The sequence below is a fragment of the Macaca nemestrina genome, chromosome 6 (genome assembly GCF_043159975.1).
Source record: "Macaca nemestrina isolate mMacNem1 chromosome 6, mMacNem.hap1, whole genome shotgun sequence".
Lineage (NCBI taxonomy): Eukaryota > Metazoa > Chordata > Mammalia > Primates > Cercopithecidae > Macaca > Macaca nemestrina.
The window spans coordinates 38,669,269-38,682,740 of NC_092130.1; the positions used below are offsets into that span (position 1 = coordinate 38,669,269).

The 13,472-nt window shown below is 50.5% G+C and overlaps 1 long non-coding RNA gene across 2 annotated transcripts; it reads right to left on the reverse strand.

Annotated features, from left to right (window-relative positions):
* Positions 1-200: 200 nt before the first annotated feature.
* On the reverse strand, positions 201-13,318 carry LOC139363753 (uncharacterized). Of its 2 annotated transcripts, none has more exons than XR_011624626.1 (3): positions 13,191-13,318; positions 1,119-1,150; positions 201-305 (listed from the first exon to the last, which is right to left on the reverse strand). It is a non-coding gene; the product is annotated as an uncharacterized lncRNA (long non-coding RNA). The 2 variants fall into 2 exon arrangements; XR_011624627.1 differs by lacking the exon at positions 13,191-13,318 and adding an exon at positions 11,312-11,373.
* Positions 13,319-13,472: the final 154 nt, after the last annotated feature.

Here is a 13,472-nt window from a genome sequence, read left to right on the forward strand (position 1 = left end):
GAATTGGACTCCTTGCCCCTCATCCCACTCTTTATCTCAGGTTTCCCTCATCTCTGCGCTTAGAGTCCTCTTGTCTGTTAATGGGTCCTGGGTCTGGGAAAGTGGTAGAGCAAACGGGCTAAGAGCCCCGCCTCCTTCTTCCCTCACTCCCTCACTCCCACACTGTCCCTCCCGTGGTTCTCCCGCCGCCTCGCTGGCTGCCCAGGGTGATGGATGCTTCCTTGAAGGGCTGAGTCATGTGTGCCTCTTGCAAGCTCTGGGCAACATCTCTGCTACTGCTGCGCTCCTTGCTTCACTCCTGGCCCCTGTGGGAAGGCAGATTTATAGGGGTTTTCCCCAGGGACTGCATGTGCATCTGCTTCACCCTGGCTTGGAGGCTGCAGGAGAATGGGCCGCTGCGCAGAGAAATTTTCTTCAATGCACAGATGGGGAAACTGAGACCTGGAAGGGAGAAGAGCCTCCTAAGGTTGTGCTGCCACTGAGCAGGGGCTGAGCAGGGGCTTGAGGCCAGATCTCCAGACTCCGTCCAGTGCTCTCTTTCCTGGCACACTTGGCTGTTTGCCCATGTTTAGGTCTTTGTCAGGGTCTTCGCTTCTCAAATTCCAGACCTAGGTCTGTGCAGCCCCCTCTGAGGAGCCCCAGCCCAGCACTCTGTGTAAGTAGCCTTTATTAGTAGTGATAGCCTAGAGTGCTGTGTTGAGGTTTTTGATGCTGCATGGGGCTTCATAGGAAAGTGTTATATAATAGTTCAGTGCTTCTCAAACTCCAGTGTGCATCAGAATCACCTGGAGGACTTGTTAAGCCACAGATTGCTGGCTTTCACCGCTAAAGTTTCCCATTCAAGGGGTCTGGTGTGAGGTCTGATGATTTGCAGTCCTAAGAAATTCTCAGGTGATGCTGATGATGCTGGTCTGAGGACCACACTTTGAGAACATCTGCTGTAATTGATTAGTGCTGTCTGCTCTGGGCATGAGAATAGGGAATTGTGACAAGTATGGCATATATTTGCCATTTCTCTTCTAGTAGGACTGTAGAATCTTTTTGTTATAAATTATAAATCTATAAATAAATAGTAAATATTTTGTAGGCAGCCAGAGTAATTTTTTCAAAATACAAACCTAATCATATGACTTAAAATCCTTTGAGGAACCTGCAGACAAAGAGAAAATGACATAATGTGGCTTACAAAGTCCTACCCAGTGCAGACACTGCCCACCGTAACAGCCCATCTTATATCATATGGCCACCTATGTCTCCTTCTAGTCCATCTCATTGCCTAGCATAGCTTTGGCCACAGGGCATTTGCACATACTGTTCCCACTGCCTGGAGTGCTCCTACTGCCCAGTTAGGCTCCTTGCCTAATAAAGTCCAACTTGTTTAGAGATTTCAGGTCAGTCATTGTTTCTTCAGGAATGCTGTCCCCAACCTTTCTGGTCTGGTCAAATTCTCCCATCATGTGTTCTCACAGCCAGGTGAGCCCCTTCTGTGATGTTTTTAGCACAATAATAGTTCCATGGAAGTGGTTATTTGATTAATGTCTGTCTAGACCAGACTATGGGACCCAGCTCTAGGAAAGATAGAGACCATATATTCTTTCTACTTATTATTGATTCTATAGAGCCCAGCATGGTGCCTGTTATATAGTAGGGGCTCTGTAAATATTTATAGAAAGAGAGCAAGTGGAGACGATGTTGTGAATTTCCACTGGGCTTCTGTTTAAGATTTTGCTGGAAGGGGAAGGAGGGATGTGGTCAACCAGCAACCAGCAAATGTTTATTGAGCACCTACTGTGTTTTGAGGTATTTAGGCCTCAAGACCTTGAGGTTCCTTTGCCTTAGCCAAGAACAAGCTCCAAGGTGGACAGTGAGAAGGGGGAAAAGAAGCTTGAATTTACTGCACCCTCTGTGTGCGCTGGTCTTTTGCTTTATGTATGCCATCTTGTTGCATTCTCAGAATGGGTCAGCACTATTACCATTTTCCAGATGAAGAAACTGAGGTTCTGAGAGGACAGGTGGATTGTGTGTGAGGCCTGTGCATGAATTCCCTTCTTCCTTCTACCCTAGTAAAGTCTGAGGGGGCCCGATAAGGAAGAGCACAGATATTAGGGTGGCTGAGAGGAGGGACTCTATGTTCTGTTCAAGCAATTCAGGCTATTCTTTCACCAATTTTATAGACCTTGTTGCTGGTGGCACAGGTTATTCAGCAGTGGAAAGACAAAGTCCCTGCCCTCATAGAGCTTACATTCTAGTTACAGGAGATACGGAACAAATAAACAGATAAATAAGGTATTGTCAGATGGTGTAAATTCTGTGAAGGAACTAAATTGGGGTAATGGGCCAGCAAGTGGATATGGGATATATTTTATCTTTGAGACAGGGTCTCACTCTGTTGCCCAGACTAGGGCTGGAGTGCAGAGGTGGGAATCGTATCTCACTACAGCCTCAAACTCATGGGCTCAAGTGATCCTCCCACCTCAGCCTGTAGTTGGGACGACAGGAGCAAGCCACCACACCCAGCTATTTTTTAAATAATATATTGTAGGGATGGGGTCTCACTATGTTGCCTAGGATGATCTCGAGCTCCTGGGCTCAAGTGATCTTCCTGCCTTGTCCTTCCAAGTGCTGGGATTACAGGCACGAGCCACCATGCTCCACCAGGAGATATTTTAAATGGGGGCTTCAAGGAAGGCCTTTTGGAGTAGGTCAGTGGTCTCCAACCTTTTTGGCACCGGGGACCAGTTTCATGGAAGGCAATTTTTCCATGGACCCAGGGTGGGGGTCGGGGTGGTGGTGATGGTTTCAGGATGAAACTGTTCCACCTCAGATCATTAGGCATTAGATTCTCATAAGGAGTACGCAGCCTAGATCCCTTGCATGCGCAGTTCACAATAGAGTTCACGCCCCTATGAAAATCTAAAGCATTCTCTGACAGGAGGCAGAACTCAGGTGGTACCGGTCCGTGACCTGGAGGTTGGGGACCCCTGGAGTAGGTGACATTTAAACTGAGGCCTAAATTATGAGAAGGATCTAACCGGGGCCAACTTCTCCATTAGGGACAGTAACACAGTGCCCACAATACTTTTAGGGGCCCTCAAAATATTTTAATTTCTTTTTTTTTTTTTTTTTTTTAAGACAGAGTCTCGCTCTGTCACCCAGGCTGGAGTGCAGTGGCGCAATCTCAGCTCACTGCAAGCTCCACCTCCCGGGTTCACACCATTCTCCTGCCTCAGCCTCCCGAGTAGCTGGTACTACAGGCGCCCACCACCACACTCGGCTAATTTTTTTTGTATTTTTAGTAGAGACGGGGTTTCACTGTGTTAGCCAGGATGGTCTCGATCTCCTGACCTCGCGATCCGCCCACCTCAGCCTCCCAAAGTGCTGGGATTACAAGCGTGAGCCACCGCACCCAGCCTAATTTATTTTAAAATCAGAAGAAAACAATGAACTTTTAGGTTAAAGAAACTATATGTTAAAATCGTTTTCTTTCTTTCTTTCTTTCTTTCTTTCTTTCTTTCTTTCTTTCTTTCTTTCTTTCTTTCTCTCTCTCTCTCTCTCTCTCTCTCTCTCTTTCTTTCTTTCTTTCTTTCTTTCTTTCTTTCTTTCTTTCTTTTTTGAGACAGAGTCTCATTCTGTCACCCAGGCTGGAGTGCAATGGCGTGATCTTGGCTCATTGTAACCTCCATCTCCCGGGTTCAAGCAATTCTTGTGCCTTGGCTTCCCGAGTAGCTAAGATTACAGGCACACACCTCCACACCCAGCTAATTTTTTGTATTTTTAGTAGAGACGGGGTTTCGCCATGTTGCTCAGGCTGGTCTTGAACTCCTGAGCTCAAGTAATCTGCCAGCCTCGGCCTCCCAAAGTGCTAGGATTATAGGCGTGAGTCACCGTGCCTGGCCAAAATAGTTTCTTTAACATAACCATGCTTATACCAATGCAGTGCTAAAATATAATTTGTATATATTTTCATGAAAGAAGGGATCCCACAAAGGCAAAAGTGCCTTGGACCCACACAAATCACAGTGTGGCTCTCGCTCCAACCATGGGGAAAGCCACAGAAGAGCATTCCAGGCAGAGGGAATGGCAAGTGCGAAGGTCCTGAGGTGGGAATGAGCTGGACATGTTTGAAAAACAGCAAGAAGGACCTCAAGTGAGGTAAGTAGCTTGGGGAGAGTGATGAGAAATGAGTTCGCAGGGTCAGATCACGGAAGGACTGTGCATAGAGAGATGCAGGCCAGGGTGAGGAGGTGAGCTGATGACCAAGGGGGCTGCCACTGACTGCTCTTGGGGGCAGCGGGTAGTGAGCTGCTTCTCAGTGTCAGAACAGCTAGGGCCGTACCTGGGCTTGCAAGGTGACCAGTGTGTCCCCTTTAGGGGAAGGCTTGAATACAAACCTGCCTGCTACATCTTTCCAGCCAAGATGCAGGCCCAGGGAAAGCCTGTCTCCTGACAACTCACAATCCCTAAGAGATTTCCTGGATCCTCCTGCCCCTGAGAAAAATAGTGGGCTGCGCCTCAGGCATGGTGCTGAGCAGGTGTTGCTTGGCAGGTGTTTCTGAGTTGGGGGCTGAGCCCCTCTGTCTTGGCCTCATTTCTGGGGCTCACAGCCCCTCCCTGGGACAGCCAGTATTGGAGTGGGGGGATGGGACTTCAGCAAGTGAGATACAGTGAGGAGCTATTTAAAGCTGCCGGCAGCTCTCCCCTTCTGTTCACGGCTCTGCTGGGTGGGAGCTGCCATCGTCACGCACCCACCGGTGCCTCAGGAACACAGCAGCCCAGCGCACCCACACGGAGACACGTGGGGAGGGTCTTGGTGCACTTCCACAGGCTGGCAGGGGTCCCACAGCTTGCAGGGCAAGGCTGATAAAGCAGGAATGGGCCCTGGACAGCCCCTCACTCTCACCCCGAGTTTCTACCTACAGCCCAGAAAAGTGGCCTACATTTAGGTCACCCGCCCTCCATTGGCTACAAGTGCAAACAATTAATGGCTTCCTGAGGGTGTTGGTGGAGGCAGGGGGATCTTCAGGCCCTGTGGGACTGGTTGTGCTTCTTGTGCCCTGGAGGTGGTCCCTTGCCTTGGGGGAGGAGCTACAGGCACCCAGTCCGCCCAAAGCCGTGGCCTGGAATAAGCGTCTTCCTGGAATGTTCGGGTCCCACCACAGAAGACTGACTGTAGGGGCTGCCTAGGGCCTGCAGGGGCTAAAAGTGCAAGCTGTGGAGGCAAATGGGCTGTGTTATGAGCCCAGGCACGTGACTTGACCTCTTTGAGCCTCAGTTTTCTTCTCTGTGAAGGAGAGAAGGGGGCATTGGGTGTGATCAAGGGGACCTATGAGCCTTTTTCATCTCTGTGATATGGGTATAAAAACAATGTCCATCTCAGATGGTTGGGGAGATTTTGAGTTAAAAATGTCCAGCTTTCTCACAGCCTAGCAAGTGAGCAATCAATGAGTGAAAGCTTTTTACCTGTATTATTATTGTTATCATTTATTTGAAATTGCTCTCCTATCCCCCAAAACCAAAGGGTCATAGTGATCCTCTTCAGGACCTGGTGGATACAGACATAGACTGCAGGGTCCTGGGGAGGGGAAGCAGCAGGTGAGTTTGGCCTTTGGGTGACTATGTGCCATCTGTGGCCTGGACACACACTGGCCCCTGGCACTTACTGGGACTCCCTGTGAAGTCATCAGCCAGCCTTAATGACTGTTGGAGGCTCCATCCCTATTCTGCTGCTCACCAGCAGAACACCCTGCTCACAGACCCAGGTTCAAGAGCTACCATCAGCTCCTCCTCAGGTGAGAACTGCTGATCAGCCAGTCCAGGGCAAGGGGGAACTTGGGCTCTTCTTTCTGGACCAGACAGATAGACAGTTCTATGCAGGGTCAACCCTGAAACACAGAACCACCTGCAGTGTCAGACCACAGTGATAAGGGGATCTCTAAGGGGAGTGCCCTAAATAGGGATGACCTCTGGCGATTCAAAACTGCACAGGGAAAGGAGAGATGGGGAAGCCTCAGGTCTGAGAGGTGAGGGCTAGAATCAGCAAAGTGAGTACTGGGAGCAGAGGCCTGGCATTAGGTGCAGCCGGGGAGACAGGCGAGGAGCAGGTAGATGGAGCTCCAAGGAGCCCACCCAGTGGCCTTTCACCACAGCCAGGTTTCTTCACCTCCTTTAATGCCTTCTTCTGACCCATCCCCTTCATCCACATTCACCATGCCTTGAACAAACCTCATGCAATGTCCCATCACTCCAGCCAGTGTCCCCTTCATCACACCCAATGCCCCTTCTCCCCTCCAGGCCCTTTTCACTGAACCTCCTTCACTTTCATCCCATCCAATTACATCCCAAGGTGCTACGACCTCTACCTAACCCCTCCATTATCCCACCCAGGCACCTCTCCAGGCATCCCCAAGTCCTCTGCCAAAGTCCCAGGACTCTAACTTCAGCCCAGCTAGTTCCCTATTCTGGGTCCCCATCACCCCCCTCCGTGAGCCGCCCCGGAGCTGAATCAGAGCCATAGAACTAACATTTTGCACACACGTCTCTCCAGATGACAGGCAAGCTGGGCCTTCTGCCCTCGGCCCACACACACCCGTGCTCAGGAAGCACAGAGAGCCAGGGCTGTACCCCACATGGGTGAGGAAGAGGGCTGGGGGTGGAGGTAGGGGCCCTTCCCTGCTGGAGAGCTAGCCCAGCCTTGGCCCCTGGGGCCTTTGTTCAAGGCTTGGGACTCACCTTTTAGGGAGCAGAACATGTGTGAGATGAAGAAACACACGGGACTGGCAGACAGAGGCAGTGAGAGAGTTCCTGTCAGAGACAGGGACAGGACAGAGCAAGGCACGACAGGGAAACAGGGAAGGAGAGAGAGGGAGGGATGGAGGCTGAATTAAGACAGAGATCAGAGATGGACAAGGAGAGACAGAAATAGGAAAAGAGAAAGGGAGAGTAACAGAGGGAAAAAGCAAACTCTCTCAGGGAGGGAATGCAGAGGAAAGGAAGCAGAGATGAGCAAAAGGAAGAGGAGGCACTTGTGAGCCTGGGGGAGGGAGAAGAAAAGGGACTCTGAGAAGGATGGAGAGCTCAGATGGGAAGGAGCTGTCAGGAACCTGAGCAGATCCTGAAGAGAGGCCTCTGAGAAGCTCAGGGAAAAACAGAACCCAGGGCTTCTGCAGGATGATCCAGGGCTGTGCCTGGAGCAGGAGAGCAGAGGCAGCTCCCAGGACCCAGAGGGGAACTGCTGGCAGGTGAACTGAAAATACTGGGAAGGACCACGCACTCCCTGACCTGGCAGAACCTGGGCCCAGGACTCGGGCCAGGAAGGGTTGGGCTGATCCCAGAGCAGGCCTCCTGACTCTAGCCGGTATTCTTTTGCTACCCAGCATTGCTTCTGCCCATATTCCCAATAGCACCATTTATTTGAGAACCTACTATGTAACAGGTACTTACAGCCATTCTCTCTTCCAATCCTTTCACAAAATGCTTGCAAGGCCAAATCATTGTTACCCCCTCAGATGCAAAAACTGAGACTCGGAAACATGAAAAACCTTGTCTAGATCTGACTCCACCACATTACCTATGAGCCTTTTTTCTAGCAGTACCATAAAGTCTCATCTAAGCATTAACATTTTGTGAGTCTGCAGTTAGCCCACTTACCAACACATAAACATGGGTGGACCCCAGGAGACACACACATGCACACACACAAAGGTATCCCCAGAGGGGACTTGGTATCTGTCCTTCATCTGTCCTGTGGCTTCCCCACCCCCAGCCCCAGATCCTCTTGCTTCCCCTCCACAGTATTTCAGATCACCTCCCTCTAGCTCAGCAGCTAAGCACAAGGATGATGTCATTCCTTTTATTTAAAGAAAAGGGCTGAGCTGGAGCTCAGGATGGGGGACAATATGGGAGCAAAAGCCAAGTGACTGGCCTCACAGCTCCTGGCCTCTTACGTTCCCCGACCTGCAGTCTGCTGAGCTGCCTCATGACTCCTGCCACATCCCCTGAGAAGCACCCCAGAGAGGGCCCTACTCACCACGGGAGCAGTATGGGGAGACCAACAGGTTAACCAAGAAGCAAAGTGTCCGAGGTCTGTGAGAGTGTTACCAGCTAGTGTGTTTGTTAAGGGCTCTCTGGAGTCAAGAGACATGCTTTTGTTAAAGGCAGACAGGGGAAACTGAGGCTCTGGGACATTAAGTCATCCACAGTGGTTATCTGTGCATGGCATTCCAGTAGGAGGGTGCCGGGGAGGAGGACTGAGTAGGGAACTTACTACCATAATCACTAGGTCTAAGTTCTTTCTCTTTCATGCTCTGATGGTCAGAGTCTAGCCACTTGTTTCTTCCTGGAACACCTGAGAGGGGGCTTCAGCACAGAAAGAGCCCCTGGCTCAGGAGTTGGTCTGCTCGGTTACCATGGCCTGAGTTCTCATCCATGCCAGGACCTCTCAGCAATATCTCCAACTCTTTCATGCTCCAGCCTCACTCCCTTCTGGAAGGTCCTTTTTTGAGGAGTATGGAGCATTTAGTACCTCATTTAAATCTAACAACATTGCTAAGAGATTGGTACAACTATTACCCCATTTTACAGACCAGGCAACTGAGGCTTGGAAAGGGTAAGCTACCTGCCCAAGTCACACAGCTGGTAAGTGGCAGAGCCGGGGTACAAACCCAGGCCTGTCATGTTCTAAAGCCACTATCCTCTGCTTCTCACTATTCTGCAGGACTCTCCCCCAAGACCCCCTGTCCTCCCCTGCAATGGACTGAATGTTTGTCTCCTCCAAATTCATATATTGAAATCCTAACCTCCAAGATGGAGCCTTTGGAAGGGGATTAGGTCAGGAAGTCAGAGTCCTCGTGAGCAGAATTAGTATCCTAATAAAATAGATCCCAGAGAGCTCCTTCACTCCTTCTGCCATGTGAAGACACAGCAAAAAGACACCGTCTAGGAGAAGTGGGCCCTCACCAGACATTGAGTCTGCTGGCACTTTGATCTTGGACTTTCCAGCTTCCAGAACTGTGAAAAATCAATTTTTATTGTTTTTAAGCTCCCTATTTTATGATATTTTGTTATAGCAGCTCAAACAGACTAAGACATCCCTCAATGAGGTTAAGAGGTTTATTGAGTCTGCAAGCCTTTTTTCTCTATAACCTTATCCCAGCAAGAGACTCCACACCAGGGGACTGGGACCACTCTCTTCTGTTCCCCCATCAGTTTCCAGGGTCTCTAACTCTGGCAGTCTTTAGTGAGTCCCTGCTAGAAACAGGCAGAGATGTTCGTTTTATATTTTATTTAGCCACTAATTGCCTGCATTTAAAAGGCATCAGAGTGCCATCCGCGTCCTCTGCTTCATGCCCTGATGCGTGTTTCTGCATGAAGGGACACTGGGGCAGGGGAGTGAAGGGGAGAGGGGCCACAGTCTCCCCAGTGACAGCTTTAAAAGCCTGACCCCAGCGCTGAGTGCTGGAGGATGTCAGGTTATCACTCTGAGAAGCGAGAGGGGGCATGCAGGGGCTGGGGCCTCTGCAGAAAGGAGGAGAGAGGTCAGGGCCCTGGTGAGGGCCAGGAAAGAGTTGTGGGGGGGCATTCCATGTCCCCACTCACCCCTAGGATGAGGGCCCAGCTGATGGAGATCTATCCAGAATGCCTTGTTTTCAGCTCCACTTTCCAGCCTGGAGGACTCTGCAACAAGCAGCTGCCTGGAAAACGGTATGGTACGGACCTCGGACAGTCACGTCTGTTGCGATCAGTAAGGAGACAGCATTTGAGCCTTGGCTTTGCCCAAGAGCAAGAGAAGGAGGTCAGGGGAGATGGGGGTAAGGGTGGGAAGGTGGAGGTAAATGGATGAGACAGGTGATAGGTATATGGCAGCTAACTTTTGAGAAGGCCCCAGTATTCTCCCTTTGGATTTTCCACCTGCTCAGGAGGTGCACACCCTGGTAGATGAAGAGAAAACTTGCTTCTCACCATTTCCCAATCACTTCCAAGTCTAACTCTGAGCCAAATATAACCTCACTCTGACACCAAGCCTCATACCAACAGCAAACCTACAATCAGCCACAACCCTATTGACCCTCTCCTCATCTCTAAATCCAAGCCTCATCCAACAACAGTTTCAACCCTAATCCCACCCTTCATACCAAAATCAAGCCAAGTGCTCCAACTCAAACCCTAAGAGCAATTATAATCCTAATATAATTTCCAACCCCAACCCCAACCTAATCTTAACCAATCCGTCACTCATCCCAGACTTCAACCCTAGTTCCTACTGTAATATCCATCTCAGAGGGAAGTCCATCCCCAACTTCCTTCCCAGTCCTTATTTCTCACCTGACCCAACCCCTTCTCTAACAACAATTTTACCTCCTAACTGCAACTTGCCCTGGCACTACATCTAGCCCCTGGCTTGGCCCCATGGCACCTAGACAAGGCTGATTGAGGATTAGAGGACTGCCATCTTGAGCCAAGCCACCAAGCCATGGGAACTTCATGGTGGTGCCCCCCTCCCCCCCAACATTTTTGAGTGCTCAAGGTCCCAGGTCTAAGTCTAGGAGTCTGGGCTCTTCCTGCTATGTTCAGCTCCCAGCCACCGGCCCCAATGACACCAGCTGCTGGGCCCGAACTAAGAAACCATGCTTCTCCTGAGGAATGGCAAGAAATTAGCACTTGGCTGGGCCGCCCCATCATTGCTGTTCCTCACAGCTCGCTGGATAATTTCTACAAGACCAAAGCCTGAGCCTAATGGGCCACCTGCTTCCAGCCTGGTGGACAGTCAGGGAAAGCAGCCTCCAGGGTCTCCCACAGACTAAGGGGCTCTGCGCTCTGCTAAAAGGATGGTGCTTACAGTTGTCAGGAGAGAAGGACACTCTGAAAGCTTGGGATCCTACAGCTGTTGGGTGAGAATGAGCAAGTTAGAGTGCTCTGCTGAGCCTAAAAAGCAGGAAAACATTATCTGCGGCGATGGGAAAACGAGTCATCTCTGTCAGTGACTTGAGTGCCAAAGAGCCATGTCTGGGCTCAGCACACGCCAAGTGGAGTGGTGAAGCCTCCAGCGTGTACAGCCATCCAAGCAGCCTCACTGAGAACAGCTCTGTGTACCATGCCCTGTTCCTGGGACCACCACCGTCCACCCTCCAGTCACCTGGTGACGAACACCAGCCACCAGCCATCACCACCGCATGGTCTGGCACCCCACCAGTCCGCTGTCATCACCCACCCCTCTTCCTGGGGTCGGTCTGTCTGCTCAGATGGGGAGCTGGATGGCTGGGCTGGCCGCCAGCTCTGCGTTTCCTGCCGGGCCCAGTGCGCCATAGTTGCTCACCAAAAGCTAACTGAATGGTCTGAACTTTCTCCAGCTTTGTTTCCCAGCAACTTCCACTTCCTGGGAGGGAGGAATGGTGACTTCTGCTCCATCCTATGAGGAAGGCAAGATGGCCTGGTGGCTAAGAGGCATAACTCTAGAAACAAACAAAAATGCCTGACCACTAACCATACCTCCAGCCCTATCATTTGCTAGCTGGGTAAGCCTTGGGAAAGGCATCTTGACTTCTCTGAACCTCAGTTTTCTGTTCCGTAAAATGAAGATAATTATGGTACTTGTCTCAAAGAGCCGCTTTAAGAATTCAGTGAGGTAGCACACAGTAAGTGTGTGTGTGTGTAAGTGCTGAGCGTAGTGGTTGACACATAGTAGGTCCTCAGTAAACATTAACTTATGATCATGATGTGGCTACAGACATTGGTAGCCTGACTTCAAGACAGGGTCCCAAGAGGGGGTCAGCTTGGTCATTGTACTGGAGAGGGCCCTAAACTTGATGTGTTTATGGTCTTGTTGGAAGCACCTGCTTCGCTTTGTCTTCATCCCACCAGACATTCTCCTTTCCCCTGTCCCACCCTGGGCCAGAGAACTCAATCATTCCTTCATTCACATATTCACACATTCACTCATTCACTTCATTCACTCATTCAATATCCAACAAATATTTATAGATTGATTATTCTAATCCAGGCCCTGTGCTATGGGCTGGGGGATAAGTAAACAGGTCAAGGTGCCTACTTTCATGATACTCATGGCCTAATGTGAAGGGGGCTGGGTGTTTTATCAGTGCTAGGGTGAGGGGCATACAGGAGGACACCCTGGTCTAAGGAATGGGTTCCTGGAGGTGAGCTTGTATAAGCTAACATCTGGAGGACAAATAGGAGTTAGCTGGGCAAAGGTAGCCAGGCATAGTGGAGAAAGAGTGTCCCAGGCAGAGGAAAACAGCCCCGGCAAAGGCCTGGGTGGGAGAAGACAAGCAAGCTTTGAGTGATGAGTTTCCTGAGTCGAAGTGGAGCCATAGGCAATGATGCACCATGCAGGCTGGAGTTGTTCTCCTTCCTGGGAGGTCTCCCTACTGGGATGGTACTGCTGATACTTTTTCCTTCTCTCCACTTGCAGCCTCCACAAGGAGACCTGTCCTGAGCCCCTGGCTGATTGTTGGGGAAAGGAAGGAGAGAGGGTAAGACCTAGGAGAGGAATTTGCACCCTGGGAGGGACTGAGATGGAAAGAAACCAGGAAGGGTGATTCCTTAGCTGGAGATAATATCTACAGTAACCAGTCCACTGAGGCATGAACTCCATTTTCTTGCTCAATCTTCATAACAGCATTATAAGAAGATACTCTTATTAGTTCCATTTTGCAAATGATGAGACTAACGCACTGAGAGTTTCAGTAACATGCTTCACACCTACAGAATGTGGCCCTGGTGTCAGTCTCCAGAGCCACAGGCCAGTCTAAGAGCCACCTTAACCAGGTGGCTCTTAACCCAGGCCACCCTTGATATGGGGCAGCACAGGGGTGGGGGTGGGGACCAGGGACAGGAAGGTAGTGGAGGGAATGGTTCTTGGGGTAACTCCCTTGGCCTTTTGACCAGCCAGTCTCTTAGATACAGACCAGGGAGCAAGTGCCTGCCAGAGCCTGGCAGGACAAAGTTCCCCATTCAGAGCTCTGATGATCTCCTCTCCCAGCTGCTCAGCTCCTTGCAAAGCATTTTCCCTTAATAGCCTCCCCTTCAACAGGATGGCTGCAGCCCACATCTGTGGAAACCAGGCCACAGCAACTCCTCCTACCAGGCCAGCAGGGCTGCCATGGCCATGGTCACCACGTCCTGAGCTTCTCCTTGTCCCTCCAAGTCAGAAAACTTACAAGCCCCTTCCACTCCACCTGCTGTTTCCAGGATTCTGCCTATAGCAGAGGGATGGAACTGAGATGTTTTTCCTCAGATCAGCCTGTCCTTAACTTTTCTCTGCACAATGCATCTTCAGGGTGAGGTTGGGGAGCAGGAGGATGGGTAGAGCTCCTGGGTTCTCATCACTCCTCTGCCTGTAACTTCCTTCGTGACCTTGGAAAAGTCACTTTACCTCTTTGGGACTCCCATTTCCTCAACTGTAGAATAAGAAGAGGGCCCAGCCTGAAATCAGAAGCCCAGACTTGAATCCTGGATCT